This window comes from Pseudophryne corroboree, chromosome 1 (assembly GCF_028390025.1).
Source record: "Pseudophryne corroboree isolate aPseCor3 chromosome 1, aPseCor3.hap2, whole genome shotgun sequence".
Taxonomy (NCBI): Eukaryota; Metazoa; Chordata; class Amphibia; order Anura; family Myobatrachidae; genus Pseudophryne; species Pseudophryne corroboree.
The window spans coordinates 1,203,825,937-1,203,840,470 of NC_086444.1; the positions used below are offsets into that span (position 1 = coordinate 1,203,825,937).

A 14,534-nucleotide genomic window follows, 5' to 3' on the forward strand; every position below is an offset into this window, starting at 1 on the left:
AAACATTAAACACTAAAATTAATATTTTCAGTTTTGAACCATGAAGGTAAAATATGGGGACTGAAGCCGTCAGAAATATACTTACTGTTAGAGATGAGCGGGTTTGGTTCTCCGAGATCCGAACCCCCCCGAACTTCACCTATTTTACACGGTTCCGAGGCAGCCTCGGATCTTCCCGCCTTGCTCGGTTAACCCGAACGCGCCCGAACGTCATCATCCCGCTGTCGGATTCTCGCGAGATTCGAATTCTATATAAAGAGCCGCGTGTCGCCGCCATTTTCACTTGTGCATTGGAGATTGAACGGAGAGGACGTGGCTGCGTTCTCTCCCTGAAAAGCTCCGTAATCTGTGCTCAGTGTGCTGCAAATATCTATGCTCAGTGTGCTGAAAATATCTACGTTCTCTGCCTGAAAACGCTCCATATCTGTGCTCAGTGTGCTGCAAATATCTGTGCTCAGTGTGCTGCAAATAGCTGTGCTCAGTGTGCTGCATTGTGGGGACTATGGACCAGCGGTATATAATTATAGTAGTACAGTACAGTAGGCCATTGCTGTATCTTGCAGCTCTGTGCCAAGTATACTATCTCTGTGCTGCATTATTGTGAGCAGTAAATAGTAGGACAGTGCCGCATTTTGGTGAGTAGCAGTATACATATAGTACAGTACAGTAGGCCATTGCTGTATCTTGCAGCTCTGTGTCACTTCTAGTATCCTGATCAGTGCTCAATATCTGCTGCATTGTTGTGACCAGTATGTATACTGTACTGTACGACGTGTGTTATACACCTACTGATTTTATTTATACATCCTGTAATCTGTACTGAGCAATGTGTGAGATACACCTGGTGATTATACATCCTGTATACTGTACTGTGCAACGTTTGTGATACACCTGGTGATTATACACCCTGTATACTGTACTGAGCGATGTGTGAGATACACCTTGGGATTATACACCCTATATACTGTACTGTGCGATGTGTGTTATACACCTGGTGATTATACAACCTGTAATCTGTACTGAGCGATGTGTGAGATACACCTTGGGATTATACACCCTATATTCTGTACTGTGTAATGTGTGAGATACACCTGGGGATTGTACACCCTATATACTGTACTGTGTGATGTGTGAGATACACCTTGGGATTGTACACCTATATACTGTACTGTGTGATGTGTGAGATACACCTGGGGATTATACACCCTATATACTGTACTGAGCGATGTTTGAGATACACCTGGGTATTATACACCCTATATACTGTACTGTGCGATGTGTGTTATACACCTGGTGATTATACATCCTGTAATCTGTACTGAGCGATGTGTGAGATACACCTGGGGATTATACACCCTATATACTGTACTGTGTGATGTGTGAGGTACACCTGGGGATTATACACCCTATATTATTATTATTATTATTATCCTTTATTTATATGGCATCACAAGGGTTCCGCAGCGCCCAATTAGAGAGTACATAAATAATCAAACAGGAAAACAGCAATTTACAGTTGATGACAGTATAGGACAAGTACAGGGTAAATAAACATAGTTACATCAGCAGATGACACTGGAATAAGTATCAGGTGGCAGAAGACTGCTGGATGTAATACAGTTGAAGATTATTAAAGTAAAACAAAGGATAAGCACATAAGAAAAGAGGGCCCTGCTCGTGAGATCTTACAATCTAAACGGGAGGGGTAGACAGACATGGGTGACACAGATGGAGTACATAGAGAACGTGGAACAGAGGGTTAGGATGAAATTTGGCTGGGTTTGGTGAAGAAGTGGACCCCCAGAAGGCACAAGTCAATACTTAACATTGCAACATTTTACTGGGCAATGCAGGAGAAAATTAAAAATAGGGGAAAATAAAAATAAAAAAAGAATCGATAACTTCTACCGCTTTCAAAAAGGTCAATGGAAGCTGAAATAATGGACAACTACCTCATGGAAGCCAGATACAGTATACCAAACAGTACTTAGCAGAGTTAGGAATGAGTGCTTATGAAATACAGTAACATTTTGTCATAATATTTCAGAAACTGCATGGCTGGTCTCTTGCACTCTTTTGCTCTAATACACCACCTGCTTTAGGATTTATATTCAAAAACATTATGTCTCCATAATCCCAAAAACGTCAGTTTTCTTGGAAAGTGGTTTGTACCTTTGTAAGGGAAAGAGAACAAACGTTCTCAAACAACGGTTTCTCAATTTCTTTTTCCTCTGGGAAGGGATTGTGGATTAGCAGGAATATCTGAGCATTTCTGTAATCAGAAAGCAGCAACTTTCTACAAATGTTTACGAATAATTTCAGTGATTTTGTCATTTTCTTCCAGTGATTTGGACCAATAATACCATTGATTAGAATGAATAATTCCAGTGATTTTTTCATTTTCTTCCAGTGATTTGGACCAATAATACCATTGATTAGAATGAATAATTCCAGTGAATTTTTCATTTTCTTCCAGTAATTTGGACCAATAATACCGTTGATTAGAACAAATAATTCCAGTGATTTTTTTATTTTCTTCCAGTGATTTGGACCAATAATACTGTTGATTAGAACAAATAATTCCTGCGATATTGAGGTGTTTGTGTCGCTTAGCTTAGCCGTCCAGCGACCACAGTGCACCTCTTTTTCTCTTTTCTTTGCATCATGTGCTGTTTGGGGCCAATTTTTTGAAGTGCCATCCTGTCTGACACTGCAGTGCCACTCCTAGATGGGCCAGGTGTTTGTGCCGCCCTCTTGGGTCGCTTTGCTTAGTCATCCAGCGACCTCCATGCAAATTTTAGGACTAAAAATAGTATTGTGAGGTGTTCAGAATAGACTGGAAATGAGTGGAAATTATGGTTATTGAGGTTAATAATATTATAGGATCAAAATGACCCCCAAATTCTATGATTTAAGCTGTTTTTGAGAGGTTTTTGAAAAAAAAAACACCCGAATCCGACAAAAAAATTTCAGGGAGGTTTTGCCAAAACGCGTCCGAATCCAAAACACGCCGCGGAACCGAATCCAAAACCAAAACACAAAACCCGAAAAATTTCCGGTGTACTTCTCTACTTACTGTTACTGAGCTGCTGTAACATCACTGCTCCTGTGTATAAATTAACCAATTCCCACATGTCAATCGCTCTGTTAGGCAATCATTACAATACTATTAGTGCAACATTCTGCAGATGGGGGGTCATTCAGACCTGATCGCACACGATCAGGTCCGTACTGCAAATGCGTATGCACCACAATGCGCAGGTTCGTCACACAGGTACAAAGCGGATCGTTGCTGTGCGATGGGTTTTACGAAGATCCATTTGCACAGCCGATCGTTTGGAAAAACGCAGGCGTGTCCAAGCGTTTGCAGGGCGGGTGTCTGACGTCAGTACCGGCCCCGGACAGGCTGAAGTGATCGCAGTGGCTGAGTAAAATCTGGGCAACTCTGAAACTGCACAAATATTTTTTGTACCACCCGGCTGCACATGCGGTCGCACACTTGCAAAACAAAAATACACTCCCCTATGGGCGGTGACTATCTGCTCGCAGCAGTGCAAAAAAACCCTAGCGAGTGATCAGGTCTGAATTAGGCCCATGGTGTACAGTATATATCATTTAGCTCATGTACAGTCTTTAATATAATATTAATGTCACATGGGTGTTCCACTTGATGTCTAAAGGAGCAGAGCAATACTGAGAAATGGGAACATGTACCTCTATGCTTTCCCAATTTATTTGTACTGGGCAGTGAGGTAAATGGCTCAGGAGGTACTGGCTAGTACCAGAGCTAGATTTACACACAATATATGAGCCAATGATTCATGTGGACATTATATACAGGTGCAGCAGTATATACAGTACTTGTGGACATTATACACAGGTGCTGCAGTATATACATGTGAACATTATACACAGGTGCTGCAGTATATACATGTGGACATAATACACAGGTGCTGCTGTATATACATGTGGACATTATACACAGGTGCAGCAGTATATACATGTGGGAATTATACACAGATGCAGCAGTATATACATGTGGACATTATACACAGGTGCAGCAGTATATACATGTGAACATTATACACAGGTGCTGCAGTATATACATGTGGACATAATACACAGGTGCTGCTGTATATACATGTGGACATTATACACAGGTGCAGCAGTATATACATGTGGGAATTATACACAGATGCAGCAGTACATACATGTGGGCATTATACACAGGTGAAGCAGTATATACATGTGGGCATTATACACAGGTGCAGCAGTATATACATGTGGGCATTATACACAGGTGCAGCAGTATATACGTGTGGGCATTATACACAGGTGCAGCAGTATATACGTGTGGGCATTATACACAGGTGCAGCAGTATATACAGTACTTGTGGACATTATACACAGGTGCTGCAGTATATACATGTGGGTATTATACACAGGTGCAGAAGTATATACATGTGGACATTATACACAGGTGCAGCAGTATATAAATGTGAACATTATACACAGGTGCTGCAGTATATACATGTGGACATAATACACAGGTGCTGCTGTATATACATGTGGGAATTATACACAGATGCAGCAGTACATACATGTGGGCATTATACACAGGTGCAGCTGTATATACATGTGGGCATTATACACAGGTGCAGCAGTATATACATGTGGGCATTATACACAGGTGCAGCAGTATATACGTGTGGGCATTATACACAGGTGCAGCAGTATATACATGAGGACATTATACACAGGTGAAGCAGTATATACATGAGGGCATTATACACAGGTGCTGCAGTATATACATGTGGGTATTATACACAGGTGCAGCAGTATATACATGTGGACATTATACACAGGTGCAGCAGTATATACATGTGAACATTATACACAGGTGCTGCAGTATATACATGTGGACATAATACACAGGTGCTGCTGTATATACATGTGGACATTATACACAGGTGCAGCAGTATATACATGTGGGAATTATACACAGATGCAGCAGTACATACATGTGGGCATTATACACAGGTGCAGCAGTATATACATGTGGGCATTATACACAGGTGCAGCAGTATATACATGTGGGCATTATACACAGGTGCAGCAGTATATACGTGTGGGCATTATACACAGGTGCAGCAGTATATACGTGTGGGCATTATACACAGGTGCAGCAGTATATACAGTACTTGTGGACATTATACACAGGTGCTGCAGTATATACATGTGGGTATTATACACAGGTGCAGAAGTATATACATGTGGACATTATACACAGGTGCAGCAGTATATAAATGTGAACATTATACACAGGTGCTGCAGTATATACATGTGGACATAATACACAGGTGCTGCTGTATATACATGTGGGAATTATACACAGATGCAGCAGTACATACATGAGGGCATTATACACAGGTGCAGCTGTATATACATGTGGGCATTATACACAGGTGCAGCAGTATATACATGTGGGGATTATACACAGGTGCAGCAGTATATACGTGTGGGCATTATACACAGGTGCAGCAGTATATACATGAGGACATTATACACAGGTGAAGCAGTATATACATGAGGGCATTATACACAGGTGCTGCAGTATATACATGTGGCATTATACACAGGTGCAGCAGTATATACATGTGGACATTATACACAGGTGCCGCAGTATATACATGTGGGAATTATACACAGATGCAGCAGTACATAAATGTGGACATTATACACAGGTGCTGCTGTATATACATGTGGACATTATACACAGGTGCCGCAGTATATACATGTGGGAATTATACACAGATGCAGCAGTACATACATGTGGGCATTATACACAGGTGCAGCAGTATATACATGTGGACATTATACACAGGTGCAGCAGTATATACATGTGGACATTATTCACAAGTGCTGCAGTATATACATGTGGACATTATACACAGGTGCTGCAGTATATACATGTGGACATAATACACAGGTGCTGCTGTATATACATGTGGACATTATACACAGGTGCACAGTGGGTGGGGGCAAGCTCAATGAAGCCCTTGCGGGCTCGGTGGCTACACAGGCTCTATTCCCACTCTATGGGTGTCGTGGACACCCACGAGTGGGAATAGTCCCTGTTGGTTGGCATGCCGACCGTCGGGATTATGAGGGGGTGGGTTGTAGGGGGAGGTATTGTGACTGCCGGTCATATAACTACATCCCGTTAGTATGACAGGAAAGGCTCTGCCTCACCTGCCCCACCTCATCTCATGTCACTGATATATTTATATGTATACATATTAAACTTTATTAAATAACTAAAAATAAAGACCATTTCTGACCAGTTTTTTGAGCAAAAAAAATCTCACACCATTTACGTTTGACTCTCAAAGACCGCCATCTGCAGCGACAAGAGTAAGAATTATTTATGTTGTGCTGCTATAGAAATGTAAATGCAGATACACCAATATTTGGTGTGATGAATGGCACAATCATACAATCGTACTGTGAAAAGATTACAAACATGCCATAAGTACCCAATATACAGTACTCCATAGTGGTTCCTATGAAATGCAGTGATGTCAGAGGTAACAAACACTCAAAATTCGATCCAAACTTATGCTCCATGTGAAGGTGATCATAGTTATGTCATGCTTGCCTATTTTATTTATTTTCTTTTTCTCCTGATACAGTTGTCTACAGGGTAGATAATAGTCACATAATTATAGCCCCGTCACCCACGGAGCAATACCACAAATTGTGCCATATAGCAGAGGAGGCTGTGCTATGATGATGTGATTTGCTAAAATTCGCCCATATACCACCCACTAGGAAGTGGCCAGGATGTAAAGGGTGACCGATGAATGGAGCTCAGAAACTGATAATTAGAAACCAGCGATATTCCTGATTTGATAAAAATAATAGAGATGTGCACTGACCACCGGGTCTGTATTAACTTTGTTTTTTTGTTCGTTTTTTTTTAAACTGCCCTCACCTGTTTCGGACCGGTTTAGATTTTGGATCTGTCATTTTTCAAAAACTGCTAAAATCACATAATTTGGGCCTTTTTTGTTCCTACGCTATTATTAACCTCAATAACATTCTTTTCCAATCATTTCCAGTAAATTTTGACCACCTCACAGCTCACAATATTGTTTTCATACAGTTCAGGCCAAAGGCTGCAGTGAGTTAGCTGGTTACTAAACAACAGAGCAGCTGCACAAACACATGGCAATTTATAACATATCTATAAAAAAATTGCCACATAGCAGTGACAGAAAAGAAAAGTGGTTTAAGATAGAATTGTCCTTGGGCCCTTCCACTCAACCTTATGTTGGATAATAAAAAGGACATGCACAGTTTAACAAACCAAGCACATGGACTGTTACTTTTGTGGCTGAAGTGCTTGGTTTGTTTGGGCTCCCAAAAACATTTTTTTTTGGAAGGACTACCTCTTATCACTGATGACGAGGTTGATGATGAAGATGTTGGCAGTGGAGATTGCTTGGGCTGGTCCAAACTGCTGGCAGCTGATACTGGACTGCTTGTTATTATTTTACATACTGTTATAATTTAGTAAAATAAATATCATGAACTCAATGCAAATTATGTAACATGGAAAAGGTGCCTAGATGGCTAACATCCCTACCTCTGCTAACTTTGGCCTCACAAATGGAGCAGATGCCTTCACAAACATTGCCAGGATTTCTGTATAAATAATCCCACACCCAAGAGGTGACTTTTTTGGTCTTATCCTCAGGCATCACAATTACTTTTTTTTATCATGGGCAAGAATTGCTGCCACTGGTGGCTGACTTACACAAACAGCATCAATATCATGATCCTCCTCATTATCATCAGAGAGTGCACAAATATTCCCCTCATTCTGTTCCATATGCACATTAGCATCCTCAATTTCTATTGTTATCATCACCATCTTTACGTGTACTGCTCATCCCCACATTTGCAGAAATAGTGGAATGAGGTGAAGGAGGCTTCTCTATGAGTACAGTCTGAGAAATGTCAGACTCACACATAACTAATGTGGATCCCCATGGTCTTTCCTTAGGGATTTGTAAACACACAGTTTGTTCTTCAGTCTTTGTGTTCCATTTTCTGGGGCACTGATTAGTTGTTGTTGTTGGGTTTTTTTTAACAGTGTGAAATAATTTGATTTCAGGTGCCCTTTCTAAACTTTCTGCCTTCTGGACCACCTTTAATAGATGTTGTAGTACTATCATGACTGGCAGCAATCACAGCACTAGTACTTGGTTGCTGCTCCTGCTCGGCTATCAACTGACTGTGATATATATTGACCCAGTTCTTATACTTATATGAACAAAAGTAGTGGGGTACAGCATACACAATTTCTACAAAAAAAATTAAAATTTGTTAACTTTTTTTGCAAATTACAACTCACATTGCAGAGTCACAGTGCTTATAAGTATAAATTTAGTGTGGCACGGCACCAACTGAGCTTTACTGAACACACAAGTGCTCTAAAAAAAAAAAAAAGACTCACACTGTGGAGTTACAGTGCTTAAACTTATGAAAGCAGTGGGGCACAGCCTGGCCCTGAAAACACACAAGTTTTGTTTTACTTTTTACAATTTTTGGCTTGTTTTATATATATACTGTGTATGTAAGTATATGTATATATACATAGTCCACAGTGTATATATATATATATATATATATATGTGTGTGTAGCATTCTCCTCATGGACCCAGTACTTAAGGACATCCTACCGCCCGAACCAGTTCTCATCTTCAAGAAATCCAGAAACCTAAAGGACCATCTTACACCCAGTTTGTTGAAGGAGAAGCACACCAGGAACACCCCGATGCCCAAGTGTGTGGGTGCTTTCAAGCGTGGGAAATGTAACGTATGCAAATACTTGCATCCAAATCGGAAAACCTTTAGTGATATGGAGGACAAGAAGCAGTACACCATAAAAGAATTCATGAACTGTAATACTGTGTCCGTGATCTACCTACTGGAATGCACCTGCAAAAAGAAGTACGTGGGCAAGACCAAAAGACCATTAAAAATGAGGATCCAGGAACACGTAAGGAATATAAAGAACAAGGTGGAGAGCCATACTGTTTCCAGACATTTCACATTACGACACAACTCCAATCCTGAGGATCTCACGTTCAAGGCAATTGAACATGTATGTCTGGGAGAGAGAGGAGGTGACCTCGCGAACAAACTCTCGAGAAGGAAGATGTACTGGATATTCCAGCTGTAGACCCTGCAACCTATGGGTCTGAACGAAGGATATGAGATTGCACCTTTCTTATGAGGTGCTGTATCCTCTCATTTTCCTTGCATTCCTCATTCCTTGTTTTATTCCTTGTTTCTCGCTACAACTTGCTCTTGTTTTTGATGTCCATCTCACACTATATTAAAGGTATGAATCACCAGGACTCAAGTGTTATTGTGCGATCGGGTTTCTGGTGTTAAGATGTCTACTTTTGCGTACAGTCAAACCACACTGGCACGCCCAATCTCGTCCGATCTTGGAAGCTAAGCAGTGTTCGGGCCTGATTAGTACCAGTGAGGGGGACTGCCTGGGAAGATCGGGTACTGTAAGGACTGATAAATGACGTCAAGCCAACTAGTGACCGATCTGTTATCACTTGATACAAACTAGGTCCACATTATTCACGGTTCACCCTATGATTCACCAATTATTTAGTATTTATTAATTATTAATCATTCATTCATTAATTATTAATTATGGAGGAATACTCACTCTGTGTATGAATACCCTTCCCAGCATCACCTTCTTCATATATTCTGTGTGGAAAATAAGAATTTACTTACCGATAATTCTATTTCTCGGAGTCCGTAGTGGATGCTGGGGTTCCTGAAAGGACCATGGGGAATAGCGGCTCCGCAGGAGACAGGGCACAAAAAAGTAAAGCTTTACTAGGTCAGGTGGTGTGCACTGGCTCCTCCCCCTATGACCCTCCTCCAGACTCCAGTTAGGTACTGTGCCCGGACGAGCATACACAATAAGGGAGGCATTTTGAATCCCGGGTAAGACTCATACCAGCCACACCAATCACACCGTACAACTTGTGATCTAAACCCAGTTAACAGTATGACAACAGAAAGGGCCTCTTAAAGATGGCTCCTTAACAATAACCCGAATTAGTTAACAATAACTATGTACAAGTATTGCAGATAATCCGCACTTGGGATGGGCGCCCAGCATCCACTACGGACTCCGAGAAATAGAATTATCGGTAAGTAAATTCTTATTTTCTCTATCGTCCTAAGTGGATGCTGGGGTTCCTGAAAGGACCATGGGGATTATACCAAAGCTCCCAAACGGGCGGGAGAGTGCGGATGACTCTGCAGCACCGAATGAGAGAACTCCAGGTCCTCCTTTGCCAGGGTATCAAATTTGTAAAATTTTACAAACGTGTTCTCCCCCGACCACGTAGCTGCTCGGCAGAGTTGTAATGCCGAGACCCCTCGGGCAGCCGCCCAAGATGAGCCCACCTTCCTTGTGGAGTGGGCTTTTACAGTTTTAGGCTGTGGCAGGCCTGCCACAGAATGTGCAAGTTGAATTGTGTTACAAATCCAACGAGCAATCGACTGCTTAGAAGCAGGTGCGCCCAACTTGTTTGGTGCATACAATATAAACAGCGAGTCAGATTTTCTGACTCCAGCCGTCCTTGCAATGTATATTTTTAAGGCTCTGACAACGTCCAACAACTTGGAGTCCTCCAAGTCGCTAGTGGCCGCAGGCACCACAATAGGTTGGTTCAGATGAAATGCTGATACCACTTTAGGGAGAAAATGCGGACGAGTCCGCAGTTCTGCCCTATCCGAATGGAAGATTAGATAAGGACTTTTATAAGATAAAGCCGCCAATTCAGATACTCTCCTGGCAGAGGCCAGGGCTAGTAACATAGTCACTTTCAATGTGAGATATTTCAAATCCACCTTTTTCAATGGTTCAAACCAATGGGATTTGAGGAAATCTAAAACTACATTTAGATCCCACGGTGCCACCGGAGGCACCACAGGAGGCTGTATATGCAGTACTCCCTTGACAAAAGTCTGGACCTCAGGGACAGAGGCCAATTCTTTTTGGAAGAATATTGACAGGGCCGAAATTTGAACCTTAATGGATCCCAATTTGAGACCCATAGATAATCCTGATTGCAGGAAATGTAGGAAACGACCCAGTTGGAATTCCTCCGTCGGAACCCTCCGATCCTCGCACCACGCTACATATTTTCGCCAAATGCGGTGATAATGTTTCACGGTGACTTCCTTCCGTGCCTTAATCAAGGTAGGAATGACTTCTTCTGGAATGCCTTTCCCTTTTAGGATCTGGCGTTCAACCGCCATGCCGTCAAACGCAGCCGCGGTAAGTCTTGAAAAAGACAGGGACCCTGCTGTAGCAGGTCCCTTCTCAGAGGTAGAGGCCACGGTTCGTCCGTGAGCATCTCTTGAAGTTCCGGATACCAAGTCCTTCTCGGCCAATCCGGAACCACTAGTATTGTTCTTACTCTTCTTTGCCGTATGATCTTCAATACCTTTGGTATGAGCGGCAGAGGAGGAAACACATACACTGACTGGTACACCCAAGGAGTTACCAGTGCGTCCACAGCTATTGCCTGTGGATCTTATTTGTCCAGTTTCTTGTTGAGGCGAGACGCCATCATGTCTACAATTGGTCTTTCCCAACGGTCTATTAACATGTTGAAGACTTCTGGATGTAGACCCCACTCTCCCGGATGAAGATCGTGTCTGCTGAGGAAGTCTGCTTCCCAGTTGTCCACGCCCGGGATGAACACTGCTGACAGTGCTATCACGTGATTCTCCGCCCAGCGAAGAATCTTGGCAGCTTCTGCCATTGCACTCCTGCTTCTTGTGCCGCCCTGCCTGTTTACATGGGCGACCGCCGTGATGTTGTCCGACTGAATCAACACCGGCTTTCCTTGCAGGAGAAGTTCCGCCTGGCTTAGAGCATTGTAGATTGCTCTTAGTTCCAGAATGTTTATGTGAAGAGACTTTTCCAGACTCGTCCATACTCCCTGGAAGTTTCTTCCTTGTGTGACTGCTCCCCAGCCTCTCAGGCTGGCGTCCGTGGTCACCAGGATCCAATCCTGAATGCCGAATCTGCGGCCTTCTAATAGGTGAGCCTTCTGCAACCACCACAGAAGTGACACCCTTGTCTTTGGTGACAGGGTTATTCGCAGGTGCATCTGCAGATGCGACCCTGACCATTTGTCCAACAGATCCCTTTGGAATATTCTTGCATGGAATCTGCCGAATGGAATTGCTTCGTAAGAAGCCACCATTTTTCCCAGGACTCTTGTGCATTGATGTACTGACACTTTTCCTGGTTTTAGGAGGTTCCTGACCAGATCGGATAACTCCTTGGCTTTTTCCTCTGGAAGGAAAACCTTTTTCTGAACCGTGTCCAGAATCATTCCTAGGAACAGCAGACGAGTTGTCGGGATTAAATGGGATTTTGGAATATTCAGAATCCACCCGTGTTGTCTTAGCACCTCTTGAGATAGTGCTAAAGCTGTCTCCAGCTGTTCTCTGGACCTTGCCCTTATTAGGAGATCGTCCAAGTATGGGATAACTAATACGCCTTTTCTTCGAAGAAGAATCATCATCTCGGCCATTACCTTGGTAAAGACCCGAGGCGCCGTGGACAATCCGAACGGCAGCGTCTGAAACTGATAGTGACAGTTTTGAACAATGAACCTGAGGTACCCCTGGTGTGCGGGGTAAATCGGAACGTGTAGATACGCATCCTTGATGTCCAAGGATACCATAAAGTCCCCTTCTTCCAGGTTCGCTATCACTGCTCTGAGTGACTCCATCTTGAACTTGAACTTTTTTATGTAGAGGTTCAAGGACTTCAGATTTAGAATAGGCCTTACCGAGCCATCCGGCTTCGGTACCACAAATAGAGTGGAATAATACCCCTTTCCTTGTTGTAATAGGGGTACTTTGACTATCACCTGCTGAGCGTACAGCTTGTGAATGGCTTCCAACACCCTCTCCCTTTCGGAAGAGACGGTTGGTAAGGCAGACTTCAGGAAACGATGAGGAGGATCCGTCTCTAATTCCAACCTGTACCCCTGAGATATTATCTGCAGGATCCAGGGGTCTACCTGCGAGTGAGCCCACTGCGCGCTGTAATTTTTGAGACGGCCCCCCACTGTCCCCGAGTCCGCTTGAGAGGCCCCAGCGTCATGCTGAGGTTTTTGCAGGAGCCGGGGAGGGCTTCTGTTCCTGGGAAGGAGCTGCCTGTTGGTGTCTCTTCCCTCTTCCTCTGCCTCGTGGCAGGTACGACAAGCCCTTTGCTCTCTTATTTTTGTAGGAGCGAAAAGGCTGCGGTTGAAAGGTCGGTGCCTTTCTCTGTTGGGGAGTGACTTGAGGTAAAAAAGTGGATTTCCCGGCAGTAGCCGTGGCCACCAAGTCTGATAGACCAACTCCAAATAACTCCTCCCCTTTATACGGCAAAACCTCCATGTGACGTTTTGAATCCGCATCGCCTGTCCACTGTCGTGTCCATAAGGCTCTTCTGGCTGAAATGGACATAGCACTCACCCGAGATGCCAGTGTGCAAATATCCCTCTGTGCATCACGCATATAGATAAATGCATCCTTTATTTGTTCTAACGACAGTAAAACATTGTCCCTATCTAGGGTATCAATATTTTCAATCAGGGATTCTGACCAAACTACTCCAGCACTGCACATCCAGGCAGTTGCTATAGCTGGTCGTAGTATAACACCTGCATGTGTGTATATATTCTTTTGAATAACTTCCATCTTTCTATCTGATGGATCCTTAAGTGCGGCCGTCTCAGGAGAGGGTAACGCCACTTGTTTGGATAAGCGTGTGAGCGCCTTGTCCACCTTAGGGGGTGTTTCCCAGCGCGCCCTAACCTCTGGCGGGAAAGGGTATAATGCCAATAACTTTTTTGAAATTATCAACTTTTTATCAGGAGCAACCCACGCTTCATCACACACGTCATTTAATTCTTCTGATTCAGGAAAAACTGTTTGTAGTTTTTTCACACCATACCTAATACCCTGTTTTACGGTATCTGTAGTATCAGCTAAATGTAACGTCTCCTTCATTGCCAAAATCATATAACGTGTGGCCCTACTGGAAAATACGTTTGAATTTCTACCGTCGTCACTGGAATCAGTGCCCGTGTCTGGGTCTGTGTCGACCGACTGAGGCAAAGGGCGTTTTACAGCCCCTGACGGTGTTTGAGGCGCCTGGACAGGCATTAATTGATTGTCCGGCCGCCTCATGTCCTCAACTGACTGTTTAAGGGAAGATAAACCATCACGTAATTCCACAAATAAAGGCATCCATTCTGGTGTCGACCCCCTGGGGGGTGACATCTGCATATTTGGCAATTGCTCCGCCTCCACACCAATATCGTCCTCATACATGTCGACACCACGTACCGACACACACCGCAAACTCACAGGGAATGCTCTAATGAAGACAGGACCCACTAGCCCTTTTGGGG

The 14,534-nt window shown here is 43.2% G+C and overlaps 1 long non-coding RNA gene and 1 pseudogene across 3 annotated transcripts in view; one reads left to right on the top strand and one right to left on the bottom strand.

Moving 5' to 3' along the window:
* LOC135020681 (uncharacterized) overlaps positions 1–14,534 on the bottom strand; it is a 239,000-nt gene that overhangs the window by 70,380 nt on the left and 154,086 nt on the right. The window lies entirely within an intron of this gene.
* On the top strand, positions 9,479–9,597 carry LOC134947765 (5S ribosomal RNA; annotated as a pseudogene).